The following is a 17414-nucleotide window of genomic DNA, read 5'->3' as shown; positions in this document are numbered from 1 at the left end:
ATTTTTTGATCCCTCCCAATTGTTAGTTCCTTCCTTTAAAATCTATTCTGTGTTTATGAGTTTATTTTCTATATATTTTGAATATATGTATATATTTGAGATGTTTTCAGCCATAATACAAGTAAGCTCCTTGGAACAAGGATTATTCTTTTCATATCCCTTATGCTGATAGTGAGCACTTAATAAAATATTTGTTGCTTGGTTGGTGGCTAATGGCAGAAACAAAAACAGTGAGAGCATTAGGTCCCTGAAGGAGTAGGCTGGAAGTGAAAGGGAAAAACAGGATGAATCTGGGGTTGACAAAGATAAGCTTTATCCTCTTCAAACATTTGCTTAAGGTCAACTTTTGCCAATATAAAAATGGATTTATGCAAAATTGAAAAGTGAACTAGCATACCCAGAAAGCACAAAATTTCTCTCGGAAGAATTTACATCCCAAAGGTCTGTTCTCAAACCAAATGGACCTTGATAATTTATATAAAATGTTGAGCAGATATCTGCAGCTAGAGAGTCCAATATAAAAATCCATGAGGAAGGGCTGAATGTAACACTTGAAGTTTTGTTTTGAATTTAAGAGAAAATGAAACAAGGAATCAAAATCACTTTTCAATAGGCCTGTCTAATATTTTATGATTTATCTTTCTCAGAAGTCCATAAGCTATGTATATCTATAACACAAAAGTGATATTGATATGTTTTTGTCAAAATTGGGGAGGAAAATCTAAATGATAGGAAGTTCTAAAGATGAAAAGAAGTTGGGTATTTACAAGTGTTGAGTGTAGTACTCAAATACACATGTGAATGCAGAGGGTTTTTTTTTTTAATTTTTAAAGTTAATTGACACCATTAATTTCTCACGGAGTTGCAGATAATTAGAATTTAATCAACTCCATTTCTTGCTGAATTTTTTTATTATTACAAATTAGGCTAAAAATCTTTATTATAATATACTACATAAGTTCTCTGAATTGTTTTAGTAGATTTTTTCTGAGTAAAATAACAATTTAATATCTAGAAATAACATCTATAGTCCTTAGGACCTGATAAAATAGCTCAAGGAGACTGTGACATAACAGTCATTTGGACCTTCAATGAGTTATAATCTTTCTGCTCCTAATGGACTTGCTTAAATTGTGATGGCTACTGAATGATCAGGATAATGATTGCTGAAGATTGAGGTGGCTATAACAGTTTCTTAAAATAACAATAGTGAAGTATTCCACCTTGATTGACTTTTCTTTTTACTTGAAAACTTAAAGACCATTGCAGGATTGCTAATTAGCCTAATTTTGATATTATTGTGTCTCAGGGAATAGGGAGGCCCAAGGAGAAGGAGAGAGATGGGAAACAGCTGCTCAATGGAACAGTCAGAATAAACACATTTTCTCTTAAGTTCCATTTTAAATGGGCATGATTTATGTGTCCCCAAAACAATTTTAACAGTTGGTCACGGATCACTACAATAGATATAATGATAATGATAAAGTGAAAAATTGTAAGTAGTACTAAAATGTGACAGAACATAATATGAGCACATGCTGTCACAAAAATGACTTATATTGAGACTTGCTCAATACAATGTTGCCACAAATCTTCAATTTCTAACAAACAAACAAAAAAACAAAAACAAACAAAACAAAAATCCCCATATAATATCAGAGAAGTGCAATAAAATGAGTTATGCTTATATTTATTAAATAAATAGGATGTATTAGATAATTATCTTTGTGCAAGATAATGCACACATATATATGTATATGTACATATATATACATATGTATACATACACACATGCACAAGAAGATACACATACATATATATCTATATATATTAGTATTTTTAAAAACTGTGAATGCAAGGTCCAGTATCTTAATATTTGGGCTTATGCACTTAAATCACAATCTTACAGTGGTCTTCAATATTTTATTATGTATGCTCCTACCTACAGTTTACTCTGAAATAATTTTTGTTGTTGATGTTATTCAGTCACTTCAATCATGTCCAAATGTTCATGACCCCATTTGGAGTTTTCTTGGCAATAGAATTATTTGCCATTTCCTTCATTTTACAAATTAAACACCTGAGGCAAAGAGAGTTAAGTAACTTGCTTAGGGTTACACAACTAGTAAGTGTCTGAGACTATATTAGAACTCTAGTCTTCCTGACTTTAGACCCAGTGTTTTATCTACTTTGCAAAGTGGTTGCCTTTGGGATATCTTAGAATATAGTATATATCTAAGTTTCCACATGTATTGGAAACATAATCTCCCAGATTTTATAAAAAGCATCGAATATGACAATGCATTTATTGGTTATAGGATAGCTGTTATTCTGTCCAAAAAATGAAGAAAGTATGATTTATAAGATCACATTAATTTAAAAAAGAAAACATAAAGAATTAATAATAGCTCAAAAACAATCAATATTGTTTTTCTCCTACTTGTGAGTCCCACTGACTCCTAAATTTCTTCAGACTCAATACAATTGTTTGATGTAGTTTCCACCACACAAACTCCCAACCTTGGAAGAAAATAACTTGTGCCTGTCAGAATAGCAATACCCTAACTTTCTGAGTTTCTCTAATATCATAGTAACTCATATGAATATTTAGCCTATTAGTACTGCTGTAAAAACTTGCACTCTCCCAGGAGGGAAATAAATTTGGATTGTAAAACTGGCACTTTTCTCCCTTCCCATTGGATCTACACTATCTAAATAACTTAAATAATAGAATGTAAAATTCAGATCTCTTGCTCCTCCATGTTGCTAATTTAGTCTTTTGCCTCTGATTCTCCTTACACTCTGTATGTGTGTGTGTGTATGTGTGTTTTGTGTACACGTATCTTCTACTTATTCTGTTAAGAATTAAACTGCTCAGGAATTTCTCCTATTTTTGATAGATAGTCTCATGTGTATACTCTTAAATTTGAAAGTTAACTATTACATAATACTTCTCTAAGTGAAATACAATTATCCTTTCCTTATTACTGAATTCTAGTAATCTAAAAAAAAGCTACATAAAATTTTTTGACTCTTTTCCTATCAGAAAAAGTATGAATTATTATGACATTAAATGATAAACTATTTTGATGTTAAACAATATTATACATATTACATATTTCTGAATTTCTTAACTTTTTTGGTGACATCTGCTGGCTTTTGTGTGATGTCTGTGACTTCCCCCAACCCTCCCCCAAATTACCATTTAATTTTTTTAGGGCAAATCACAATATATCAAAGCTATTATGGGGAAAGTTGCATTGGGGAAGGAATAACTGTATTCTAGAACTATTAAATTCAAGAATTTAAAAACATTACCTTTAGTAATTTTCCACAGGAATCAGTGATGTAGGAAGTCACATTATCCAGCTTACTTGGACACAGTAGCCATCATTAATGAGTCTTTGGTATAACCCCTAAATGAATCTTCTCCACTCTCAGGATTTTTGTAGAAGAAATTCAGAAGGAAAACACTCAAACCAATTTGTTAACTGGCTTTTATATAATACATGGTCAATTTTTGTGTATTTTTCATGAACTACCCAGAAAAAGTATATTCCTTTCTGTCTCTATTCGATTTTCTCCATACATATCATCCCTAAATTTCCTAAAATTCTATTTACCTCCTTAACTTCTTTCTCATTTATTTTGTGATACAATTTATATAGTTCTGATAGAGCAAGGTTGAGATTCTCCCAGTATAGTTTTGCTGCCTAATTCTTCTTGCAGCTCTTTTCACTTCTCTAAGAATCTGGATGCTATATCACTTGGCACATATATGTTTAATATTAATGTTTTGTTTTATTTTATTTCATTTTATTTTATTTTATTTTATTTTTTATTTTGAGGCTGGGGTTAAGTGACTTACCCAGAGTCACACAGCTAGGAAGTGTTAAGTAAGTGTCTGAGACCAGATTTGAACTCCTGTCCTCCTGAATTCAAGGTTGGTGCTCTATCCACTTCGCCACCTAACTGCCCCATTTAATATTAATATTATTTCATTATGTAAGGCACCCTTTAGCAAGATATAATTTCCTTCCTTATTTCTTTTAAATAGATCTATTTTTTGCTTTTGCTTGATCTGAGATCAAGATAACTAGACCTGCTTATTTTTACTTTATCTGAAGCATAATAGATTCTGCTCCAGCCTTTTATCTTTACTTTGTATATAGTTCTCTGCTTCGGATGTGATTCTTGAAAACAACATATGGTAGGACTCTGGCTTTTAATCCAGTTTGCTATCTGCTCCCATTTTATGGAGAGTCCCTCCTATTCACAATCAGAGTTAAAATTTGGAACACAAGCTTTTGCAAGTGTCTGTATCAAATAAAATTAATAACTGTATTTCCTGCTATCTTATTTTCTCCAAGTTATACTTTTCTTTTTCCTTTACCCTTTTCTCTCCTCTCCAATATTTTCCTTCAGAGCACCACCTCCCTCAAACAGCCCTCCCCTTTTATAACCCCTCCTCCTTTCTTATACCTTTCCTCTTCTACTTCTGTCCTCCCTTCTATTAGCCTCTCCTTTTCCTTTCCCTTTTCCCTTTCTCCTTCCCTATAGGATGAGATAAGATTCTCTGTGAAACTAAATATATCTGATATTCTCTCTTAGAGTAAAATTTGATAAGAGTAAGATTCCCAAAATGCTCCCCTCTCTCCCTTCTTTCCCTGAGTTGTAACAAGTCTTTTTTGCCTCTTCATGAAATGTCATTTACCCTACTTTATCTCCATTTTCCTCTTTGTCCAGTACAATTCCCTTTCCACCTCTTGTTTCTTTTTCATATCATCACAATAAGACAAAATGATACCTGCACTCTTTAAGTATACCCATAACAGAAATATAGTTCTCAAGAGTTAAACATATCATCTTTCCACATAGGGATGTAAACTTCTCGACTTTTAATATAAAGAATTATTTTTTTCTTACCTTTTTAACCTTTTATTGCTTCTCCAGAAGTCTGCATTTGAAGATCAAATTTTTTGTTCAGTTCTGGTCTTTTCATAAGAAATAAATGAAATTCACCAGTTTCATTGAATGTTCATCTTTTTCCCTGTAAAATAATGCTTAATTTTGCTGGACTGTTGATTCTTGGCTGCAATTCAAGTTCCTTTGCCTTTTGGAATGTCAAACAATTTTAATTGTTTCTTTCTAGTTGCTTGTATTATTTTCTCCTTGATCTGATAATTCTAAAATTTAGCTTCAATATTTCTTGGTTTTCATTTTGGGGTCTCTTTCTGGAGGTGATCAGTGAATTCTTTCAATGGCTATTTTGCCTTCTATTTCTAGGACATCCGGGAAGTTTTCCTTGATGATTTTCTGAAAGATGATCTCTAGGCTCTTTTTTCATTATAGTTTTCATGTAGTTCAATAATTCTTAGATTTTCTCTCCTGGGTCTATTTTCCAGGTCATTTGTTTTTCCAAGGAGGTATTTTACATTTTCTCCTATTTTTTTTTTTTTCTTTTTGATTTTGTTTGACTGATTCTTGATGTCTCATTGATCATTCACTTCCATTTTTCAATTCCAATTTTTATTGAATTATGTTCTTCATTTACCTTTTTAAGGTCTTTTTTTTGTTTGTTTGTTTTAATTTGGCCTATTGACCTTTTAATTGTCTTGTTTTGTTCATTGGTTTTTTTTCCATTTCACAAATTCCATTTTTCAATGAGTTGATTTCATTTTTCAAATCTATGGAGTTATATGACTTTTCCATTTCAGTAGATCTATTTTAAATAATTTTCTTCAAATAATATCTGTGTTTCATTTTCCAAACTCTCCTGCAAAGTTCTTATTTCCTTTCCCCATTTTTCTTCTCTCTTTTAAGATCCTTTTTGAATTTTTCCAAGAGAGCCTTGTTAGATGGGGAACAACTCATATTGGGGCCTCATCTGGAGATGATTTGCCTTTAGTGACCTCAGGGTTTGAGGTCTGTTTTTCTCTTTCTCCATAAAGGTTATCTGTGGTCAGATTTCTTTCTGCTTTTTTGCTCATTTTTTAAAGGTTGAGGTCTGCTGTAAGAACAAATGGGAGAGTTTCTTCAGCTTCCTGTATAGGCAAAAGTGGCTTTAGGCTGTACTGGGATGGTAATACTCACTTCCTTATGGTGCTGCCTGGTGTGACCAAGTCTGGTATTATTCTGTGGTTCAGAGGCTCACTATTTTGTATGTGCACTGGATGCCTCATAGCTGTTCTTCTGATTCACTGGCTTCTGAAGCAGCGCAGAGTAGCCAATGCTATTGTATTTTGGCTAAAAGCCTCCCACGAGATTCCCTGGCTTGATGATACCACCCCACCTTGGGTCCCTACACTGTATCTGCACTTGGCCACCTCCCTCCCCTTCCTAATTGAAAAAGACCTTTTCTAAAATTCTTCCAACATATCTTCTGCTGGAAATTTGTTACACACCAAATATTTGAGGGTTCTGTCACTCCAAAACCAGTTTAGAGGCTTGATCTGATGTTGATTTGAGAGACACCAGAAAAAAGCTTAGATAAATAACTGTCTATTTTCTGCCATCTTGGTTTTGCCCTCATTCTCCCCCCTACTCCTGCAGTACCAAATTATTTTGATGATTCTTTTTTTTTTTTTTTTTTTTTTTTAATAATATTATCCCTTGTATTCATTTTTCCAAATTATCCCCTCCCTCCCTCCACTCCCTCCCCCCGATGACAGGTAATCCCAAACATTTTACATGTGTTACAATATAACCTAGATACAATATATGTGTGTAAATACCATTTTGTTGTTGCACATTAAGTATTAGCTTCCGAAGGTATAAGTAACCTGGGTAGATAGACAGTAGTGCTAAAAATTTACAATCACTTCCCAGTGTTTCTTCTCTGAGTGTAGTTATTTCTGTCCATCATTGATCAACTGGAAGTGAGTTGGATCTTCTTTATGTTGAAGATATCCACTTCCATCAGAATACCTCTTCATACAGCATTGAAGTGTACAGCGATCTTCTGGTTCTGTTCATTTCACTCAGCATCAGTTGATGTAAGTCTCTCCAAGCCTCTCTGTATTCCTCCTGCTGGTCATTTCTTACAGAGCAATAATATTCCATAACCTTCATATACCATAATTTACATAACCATTCTCCAATTGATGGGCATCCATTCAACTTCCAGTTTCTAGCTACAACAGAAAGAGCTGCCACAAACATTTTGGCACATACAGGTCCCTTTCCCTTCTTTAGTATTTCCTTGGGATATAAGCCCAGTAGTAGCACTGCTGGATCAAAGGGTATGCACATTTTGATAACTTTTTGGGCATAATTCCAGATTGCTCTCCAGAATGGTTGGATTCTTTCACAACTCCACCAACAATGCATCAGTGTCCCAGTTTTCCCACAGCCCCTCCAACATTCATCATTATTTGTTCCTGTCATCTTAGCCAATCTGACAGGTGTGTAGTGATATCTCAGAGTTGTCTTAATTTGCATTTCTCTGATCAGTAGTGATTTGGAACACTCTTTCATATGAGTGGAAATAGTTTCAATTTCATCATTTGAGAATTGTCTGTTCATATCCTTTGACCATTTATCAATTGGAGAATGGTTTGATTTCTTATAAATTAGGGTCAGTTCTCTATATATTTTGGAAATGAGACCTTTGTCAGAACCTTTACTTTTAAAAATATTTTCCCAATTTGTTACTTCCCTTCTAATCTTGTTTGCATTAGTATTGTTTGTACAGAAACTTTTTAGTTTGATGTAATCAAAATCTTCTATTTTGTGATCAATAATGATTTCTAGTTCTCCTCTGGTCATAAATTCCTTCCTCTTCCACAGGTCTGAGAGGTAGACTATTTTCTGTTTCTCTAATCTATTTATTATCTCTCTTTATGCCTAAGTCATGGACCCATTTTGATCTTATCTTGGTATATGGTGTTAAGTGTGGATCCATATCTAATTTCTGCCATACTAATTTCCAGTTTTCCCAACAGTTTTTTTCCAAATAATGAATTTTTGTCCCTAATGTTGGTATCTTTGGGTTTGTCAAAGATTAGATTGCTATAGATGTACCCTTTTTTGTCCTTTGTATCTAATCTGTTCCACTGATCTACAGGTCTATTTCTTAGCCAATACCAAATGGTTTTGGTGACTGCTGCTATATAATATAGCTTTAGATCAGGTACACTTAGACCATCTTCCTCTGGCTTTTTTTTTTTCATTAGTTCCCTTGCAATTCTCGACCTTTTATTCTTCCATATGAATTTTGTTGTTATTTTTTCTAGGTCATTAAAATAGTTTCTTGGGAGTCTGATTGGTATAGCACTAAATAAATAGATTAGTTTGGGGAGTATTGTCATCTTTATTATATTTGCTTGGCCTATCCAAGAGCACTGAATGTCTTTCCAATTATTTAAATCTGACTTTATTTTTGTGGTAAGTGTTTTGTAATTTTTCTCATATAATTCCTGACTATTCTTTGGTAGATGGATTCCCAAATACTTTATACTCTCAACATTTGTTTGGAATGGAATTTCTCTTTGTATCTCTTACTGTTGCATTTTGTTGGTGATATATAAAAATGCTGAGGATTTATGTGGATTTATTTTGTATCCTGCCACTTTGCTAAAATTCTGAATTATTCTGATAGCTTTTTAGCAGAGTCTTTGTATTTTGATGATTCTTGCTTTGCAATATGGTTTGAAATCTAGAACTGCTAGGCAACCTTCCTTCTTCTTATTTATTTTTTTTTTTTATTGATTCTCATGATATTCTTAACCTTATTCTTAAAGATAAATTTGTTATCTTTTCCAGTTCTATAAAATATTTACTTATTATTTTGATTGGTATGCCACTAAATACATAATTTAACTTAGTTAGATAATGTTGTAAATTTTGCTATCTTGGCTTGGCCTATCCATAATCAATGAATATTTCTTCAGTTGTTTATGTCCATTTTTATTTTATAAAAGATGTTTTGTAATTTTGTTCATATAATCCTTAGAAGTTGTCTTGGCAGATAGACTGCCAAGTATTTTATATTATCTTCAGTTATTTTAAATAAACTTTCTTTTTAAAACAATTGCTGCTTAGTTTTGCTAGTAACTTTAATTTTTGGTTCTGGTTATTTTTTAAAAAAGAAAATCAACCAATGATTTATCTATTTTCCCCCTAAAACCAACTTTTACTATTATTTATTATTTCATTTTTTTTTTTATTTTCCTTTTCATTACTTTTTTTTTTTTTTTAAATCTTCAGAATTCCTATCTAATCTTATATTGGAAATTTTAAATTATTTTCCCATTTTGTTAGAGTCAAGTCCAATTAATTGATTTATTCCTTTTATTTTTAATGATGTTCACATCTAGAGATATGTATTATAAACATTGGGTGCTGCACCTACAAATTTTAGAATGTTGTCTCAATGTTAACACTCTCTTTAAATTATTGATTGTTTCTATTTTTTTGTTTTTTAACCTATTTAGTGTTAAGGATTGGATTGTTTTTTAATTTGTGTTTGTTAAATGTTTTCTTATTGCCTTGTAGTCTGAAAAGTCTGAAAAAAAGAAAATTTTAATATTTCTATTTTTCTGCATTCGGTTGTAAATTATTTTCCCTTCTAATACAGGGTCAGTTTTTGCAAAGGTATGATATACAGCTGATAAAAGGATACACTCCTTTCTATTTCCACTTAATTTCTCCAGGAGTCTATCATATCTGATTTTTCTAAGATCCTATTTATCCCCTTAACTTCTTCCTTATTTATTTATTTTGGTTAGATTTATCTATTTCTGAGGGAAAGTTCAGGTCATCCATTAGCATAGTTTTACTCTCTATTTCCAATCATAATTCATTTAACTTTTCTTTTAAGAATTGTATGCTATGCCATTTGTGCATATATGTTTAGTATTGATATCACTTCATTGTCTATGATTTCTTTTAGCAAGATATAATTTACTTTCTTATTGTTGGGGATCTCCAGGCTTATGATGTGTGGGACAAGGCTCGGGTGAAGTAAAATAATTTACTCAATTTCTAAAAATAAAAAGTAAAAGTTTATTTTAAATCACTGAGAGATCTCCATCTCTCACTGGACAAAAACTCCAAGATGGAATTAAGAGATACAGTCAGAGTGCTTAGTTATATGATCAGAGTTAGGTCTTGGGGGCATTTGAGACAATAGAGAAGTTTTTAGGGTTTAATAGGTTTCAGTAAATCTATAGAAATCTTAAGTGGTGGTACTTAACATTAATTCAGTTCTTTTGAAAGTTAAGTTAAATCTATAGAAAGCTTAAGTGGTGGTACTTAACATTAATTCAGTTCTTTTGAAAGTTAAGTAGGGTTACTTAGCTTTAGTTCAGCTCCATAAAAAACTTGGTTAGTGTCAGCTGAACTCTATAAAAAGGTTAATTAGTGGTACTTAACAGAGGTGGGATTGGCTTCTAGGGCGAGATAGGGTTAAGTTCTAGGTGACTGACTTCTGATTTTCCCTCATTATCCCTTTTATTTATTTATTTTTTTCCTTTTGCTTTCTCTGAAATCTTTGTTGCTATCCCAGGCTCTGGTTTCTGGTTTCTAATCCATTCTGCCATCTATTTCCATTTTATGGGTAAGCTCATTCTATTCACACACACATTTATGATCACTAAAGATGCATTTTTCTTCTACCTATTTTCTTCTGTTTATTCTTTGTACTCTATTTTTATCCTGGCCCTCCTTTAAAGTATGTTTTGTTAGTGACCATTCTTACTTTAATCTGCTCTCCCTTTTGCTATTTCCTCTTTCCCTTGTGTACTTTTTCCTTACTCTTCTCTCTTGGGTAAGATGGACTTCTATTGTTAATTAAGTATGCCTGCATATTTTGTATACATGAACTAATTCAGATGCTAGTGAGGCTCAATAATTACCATCAATTTGCTCTTCATTTCAAAAACTCTTCCTTATAAATCTCTTTTATGGGAGATAATTTCTTTTATTCTTTCTCTCCCTCTCCGTCCTTTCAGGGCATCTCTCTTTCTTACCTACTATTTTTTTAAAAATATCATTCTAACATAATCAATTAACTCCTGTGTCCTCTTTCTATGTAGAATCCTTATAACTTTCCTCATAAGTTACATGCATCATTTTCCTTTATAGAAAAGAAATTTAACCTTATTCAGTACCTTATTTCTTTTTCATGCTTACCTTTTTATGCTATTCTTCAGTCTTGTATTTGAAAACAGATTTTCTATTCAGCTTTGGCCTTTTCATCAGAAATGCTCATCTTCGTTACTCATCTTCATTAAGCATACAATTTTTTTTGCAGGCTTATACTCAATTTTTCTGGATAAGTTATTCTTGGTTGTAATTATTACTCAGCCTCTTTATCTTCCAAAATATTATATTCCTAGTCCTCCATTCCTTTAAAGGGTAGCTGCTAAATCTTATGTCATTCTGATTATGGTATCATAGTGTTTGAATAGTTTCTTTCTGGATACTTGAAGCATTTTCTTTATGACTTAGAAACTTTGGAATTTGGCTATAATTTTTCCTGGGAGTTTTCATTTTGTCTTCTCTTTGAGGTAGTGATAAGGTTTTTTTTTTTTTTTTTTTCAATTTCTATTTTACTTTCTGGTTCTAGTGAAGTTTTCCTTGATAATTTTTTGAAATATGATGTATAGGCTTTCAAGTAGTCCAGTAATTCTTAAATTAGTTTTTCTTTTCAGTTTTTCAGGTCAAGTTTTTTTAATCGAACTATTTCACACTTTCTTCAAATTTTTTATTCTTTTAACTTTATTTTGTTGTTTCTTGATGTCTTGTGGACATCAAGCTTTTAGTTAGCTTCTAGTTACCCAATTCTAAGGAATTACTTTCTTCAGTGAGCTTTTGTATTTCTTTTTCTATTTGACAAATTTTGCTTTTTAAGGACTTTTTTTCATCTGTGATTTATTTTTTTAACCTCTTTCTCCAATTAGCCAATTCTGTTTTTTTAAGGTGTTGTTTTCATTAGTATTATTTTATATTTATTTTTCTATTTTTAATCTTTTCCAACATAATTTTCTAACTTTGTTTTCATTCATTACATGTTTCCTATTACTTGTATTTGAGTTCAAAAATCATTTTTTAATTTTTTAAGGAATTCTTGTTGGGATTATGTGCAACTGACATTTTTCTTTGAGATTTTGTTTATAGCTGTTTTAATGTCATTTATCTTCTGAGATTGTGTCTTGAGATTCATTGTCATCAGAGTAGCTTTTTTAAGTTAGATTTTTTTTTTTTTTTGCTTATTTTTTCTACTCTATTTCTTTATTTTGAACTTTATGATAAAGTTGGATTCTTTTTTTTAGAATAGGGTGGCTATGGAGGAGCACTGAATTGTCAAGGTTTTCTGAACTTTTATTTACAGAGCTAGTTCTGAGGGTGTGAAAGTTTTTGGTGCTTTCAATGTGGTGTGTTCTGAGGAGAGGCATGGTCACTGCTCTCCTGATGTGCATTCTGATCCTTACCCAGTAAATATGTTTGATCTTTTGGATTGATTAGTATTGCTTCTCAAGTCATCTTGGTACTATAAGGAAATGATCATTTGGTACAAGGAGTGATACTATTCCTTTGGGTCCCTGATCCTTTGTGACTTGAAGTAGATATTGCTCATTTGTGGCTTTCTCTCCTTCTTAACTTATAGTATTTTATTCTCCATAAACTATGACACAGAAAATGGATTTGTCAAACAGTTTCACCCACACCCACATCTCCAGGTTTTTTGCTCTCTTTTGACTGAAAGTGCTTTTATTCACTTTTAAGTTATGATCCACAAGTGGGTATAGGCTAAACAGTGCCTGGTCCCATGACCAGTGCTGGCCCAATAATTCCCAAAATCTCTTTCTAACCAGTTGCTGGCTTGAAATGTCCTGAAGATACTGATGTTTCTGTCACCACCACCATCTGTTTCCAACAGTGGTATTTCATTCATGTAAGTTTTCAGTCAGTTTCTTCTCCCATGTCACTGATCTCTTTTTCCAACCTCCTAACTTGTCTTGGATTGGAATAATGTTTCACCTCATTTTTTTTATTGTCTCTGCCATTCCGGAATTCAATTTGAGGAATTATTTGAAAATAGCTTGGAATATAATGTCAGAGAGCTCAGCTGAGTGCTTTCTCTACTCTGCCATATTGCTCACTCCCAGAAGTCAACTGGCACGATTATTATCACCTTTTTTTTTTTTTTTTATAAAGGAGGAAACTAAAGATGAGAAAGATTAAGTAACTAGCTCAGAGTCATAAACCTAGTAAGTAGCTGAGACAGGATTAGAAGCCAGGACTTGATGACTCCTAGTCTAGCACTGTGCCATCTATTTTGCTCATTGAGAGTCTATGGTTGATTTTTCATTTGATAAATGGTCAAAAGATATGAAAAGCAATTTTCAGATGAAGAAATTAAAACCATTTCTATTGATCAGAGAAATGCAAATTAAAACATCTCTGAGGTACCACTACACACCTCTCAGATTGGTTTAACTGACAGGAAAATATAATGATGAATATTGGAGAGGATGTGGCAAAAATGGGACAGTTGGTGGAGTTGTGAAGTGATCCAACTATTCTGGAGAGTGTTTTGAAACTATGCTCAAAGGGCTATCAAACTGTGCATACCCTTTGATCCAGCAGTGTTTCTACTGGGCTTATATCCCAAAGAGATCTTAAAGAAGGAAAAGGGACCCACATGTACAAAACTGTCAGCCCTTTTTGTAGTGACAAGAAATTAGAAATGGAGTGGATACCCATCAGTTGGAGAATGGCTGAATAAATTATGGTATATGAAGGTTATGGAATATTACTGTTCTATAATAAATGATCAGCAGGATGATTTCAGAGAGGTCTGGAGAGACTTAACTGAACTAATGCTAAGTGAAATGAGTAGAACCAAGAGATCATTATACATAGCAACAGCAAGATTATATGATGATCATTTCTGATGGACATAGCTCTTTTCAACAATGAGATGATTCAGACCAGTTCCAATGGTCTTATGATGAAGAAAGCCATCTGTACCTAGAGAGAGGACCCAATTTGTGGGAACTGAATGTGAACCGCAACATAATATTTTCACTCTTTTTGTTGTTTACTTGCATTTTGTTTTCTTTCTCATTTTTTAATCTGATTTTTCTTGTGCAGTGTATTTGTAGAAATATGTATAGAAGAATTGCACATGTTTAACATCTATTGGATTATTTGCCATCTAGGAAATGGGGTGAGGGAAAGGGAGGGAAAAATTAGAACACAAGGTTTTGTAAGGGTGAATGTTAAATTACCCATGTGTGTGTGTGTATATATATATATACATATATATATATTGAAAATAAAAAGCTTTAATTTAAAAAAATGTTTATTTGACTATATCAATAGGAAAGTAATAATACCATTGGTTTTTATCATGACTATGCTTAGTGGACTGATATGTAGATAGTCTTGTCATTTTATTTTGAAAATGACAAAATTCTTTAATTATTATCTAGGAAGGCAAAGTCACTTTTGGCTTAGATAAAAACATAACTATTATTTTAACAAAATAATTGTTATAGGCCCATTCTCATTGTCAGAACATACTTTCTGCATGAATACTTCTGATTTAGTAGCAATAATTCTTTTTTTGAGAGTTCATTTTTATGCAAGGTGGAGCCAAGATGAAGGAGAAAGGACAGGAACTCAGCTGAGTTCTCCCAAATTCTTCTCTGAATATCATGCCTTTATGCTTCAAACCAAATTCTAAAGTGGAAGTATCTATGAACGGATAGGGTGAATCAGTTTTCCAGCCATGACAATTTAGAAGGTCACCAGGATAAATCAGTTGCACCGGAGTGAAAGTGTAATGCAGTCTTCTGTAGGCTGGACTAGTGTAGACTAGTCTTCAGCAAACCAGGATCAGATCTTTGGAGGGACTGAATTAATGGTAGTGGCTGCTTCTGGGGTTCTTAGTCTACAGATAGTAAGGGGATCAAATACATCATCAGAAAGAGATTATAGCAGGGAAGTCAGGAGGACCTGATTGCAAATCGGGCCTCAGTCATTTAACACTTGCTAGCTGACCCTGGGGACGTCACTTGACTCCAATTGCCTTAACAACAACAACAACAACAACAACAACAAAAAAGAAAGAAAAAGAAAAAAAAAAAAAAAAAAAGAAAGAGATTAGTGTTCCCTTTGTTGGCACTGGGGATAGGACTCTTTTGCATTGTCCATACTCAAATCCAAGTCACAGTCCTGGGTGGCAGTCCTACAGTGAGGAAGAACATGTGCATACTAGAACTTGTATCTTCAGGAAAACAGGGACTCTGGTCATAGTTCCATAGCAGAATGCTTATATTTATTCACAGAATACAGCCCAGGCCTAGAGAGTAGTAAACACACCTCTTCCTCTATCAAACCATTTTGGAAGAACTGAAAGCCTATAGAACCCCAGAAATAGTTCTGAAAATAATTGTTCAAAAATCCTGAAGCTTGGGAAATTTTGCCCTCTAACCCAGAACCCACTTTAGAATAGAGTTAAAAGTTAAAGAACATGTAGTTTTCCAGTGAAGATAATCAAAACAAGTTGTAATCATATGAAAATACTCTAAATCATTATTGATTAGAGAAATACATATTAAAACAATCTTGAGGTAACATTTTTACACCTATGAGATTCACTTATATGATAGAAGGGGAAAGTAACAACTGTTGGAAAGGATATGGAAAAGTTGGGATAATCATTCATTATTGGTAGAATTGTGAAATGATCCAAGCATTTTGTAAAGCAATCTGGAATTATGCCCAAAGAATTATTGAACTATCTATACCCTTTGATCTAGCAATGCCAATTTTTGTTATATTTCCAAAGATAATGAGGAAAAAATCTGTATGTTCTAAAATTATATTTAGTAGCTCTCTGTGGTGGAAAAGAAGTAGAAATTGCAGGGATGATCACCAATCAGGGAATTGATGAACAAGTTGTGGTATTTTATTGTGATGGAATTCTACTATGTTAAAATAAAGAATAAGCTCAGTGACTTTAGAAAAACATTGGAAAGACTTGCACAAAATAAGAGCAAAATGAGCAGAACCAAGACAGCATTGTATAAAATGACAACAATATTGTCTTAAGAATGACTTTGACAGAATAAGTTACTTTGAAAATTATAAATATCCAAATTAACAAACTACAAAGGATGCATGAAGAAAACATTATTTGTATCCAAAGAAAGAACTGATAAATAGAAATATATATAGAATAATTTTAGATAAATATGTACACCTATACACATACGCTTATATACATACACACACCACATATATATATATATATATATATATATATATATATATATATATATATATATATATATATATATATATATATATTTTGAAAAATGGCAGTCATTTATAGGGTGGACTAAAGGAGGGAAGAAAAAATTTACATAATTTTACTGCATATTTGAAAGGAATATCAAGTTGTTCCTTAGTAGATATGCAAGTTACAATCATCTTTTTTATCGTACTATGCTATGGAAATGCTTGTTTTATTCAATAAATCAAACTTTAAAAGGTGAAAAAATAGTTTGGGAAAATCAGCAAAACATTGAGAAAATAACAGAAAAAAAAATTTATTAGAAAATTACTATGGTGACAAGGAATATCAAAACACTATCTGAGTGTGCCTTCTCTCTCTTCTGATGATATATAAGAAAGTGTAGCTATGTGAGCCTTGGGGCAATTAAAATTATTTGCTGTTCTGTTAGGTTGAATATATTTTATTTAACTAATATATGTTCTAACTAGTCAGTAAAAGTAAACACAAAAAGAGGAAGTATCATTAGCTACAATTTTTCTTTATTAGGTTACACATGAACATTTCTTTTTTTACATATTTCTACATGACTCATGTTGGGAGAGAAAAGTCAGAACAAAAGGGAAAAACCATGAGAAAGGAAAAAAAAAAAAGGAGAAAATACTGTATATTAATCCACATTCAGTTTCCATAGGTCTCTCTCTGAATGTGGATGGCCTTTTCCATTGGGATTGCTTTGGATTACTGAATTGCTAAGAAGAACCAAATTTATCATAGTTAATCATCACTCAATTTTCTTGTATGTGTATGTTTTCCTGTTTTGTTTTGTTTTGTTTTTTGTCATAAACTATTAATTTTGAGCAGATGCTGACCCATAGAATACCTTACTGAAAGGATACTGATTGGTTCTCAGTGACTACAGCTTCCTTCAAGATTAGCAAATAAGAATTACTTTAGGATGGATTCTTATATAGGATTTTTATAACCAGTGTTCCTAACATGATGAATGCTTAATAAATGCTCATTGAATGAATGTTGAATAGGAATAAGTATTTAATATTAGCTTTTTTGATAATGACAATAGGTCAAAATAAGTTTGTTTTTAATATTTTATATTTCAAAAACCATGGCCATAACTGAAAAATCTCAGATCTGCTCCTAGAAT

Source organism: Sminthopsis crassicaudata, chromosome 3, assembly GCF_048593235.1.
Source record: "Sminthopsis crassicaudata isolate SCR6 chromosome 3, ASM4859323v1, whole genome shotgun sequence".
NCBI lineage: Eukaryota > Metazoa > Chordata > Mammalia > Dasyuromorphia > Dasyuridae > Sminthopsis > Sminthopsis crassicaudata.
Note: the sequence above shows the minus strand (reverse complement) of the source record.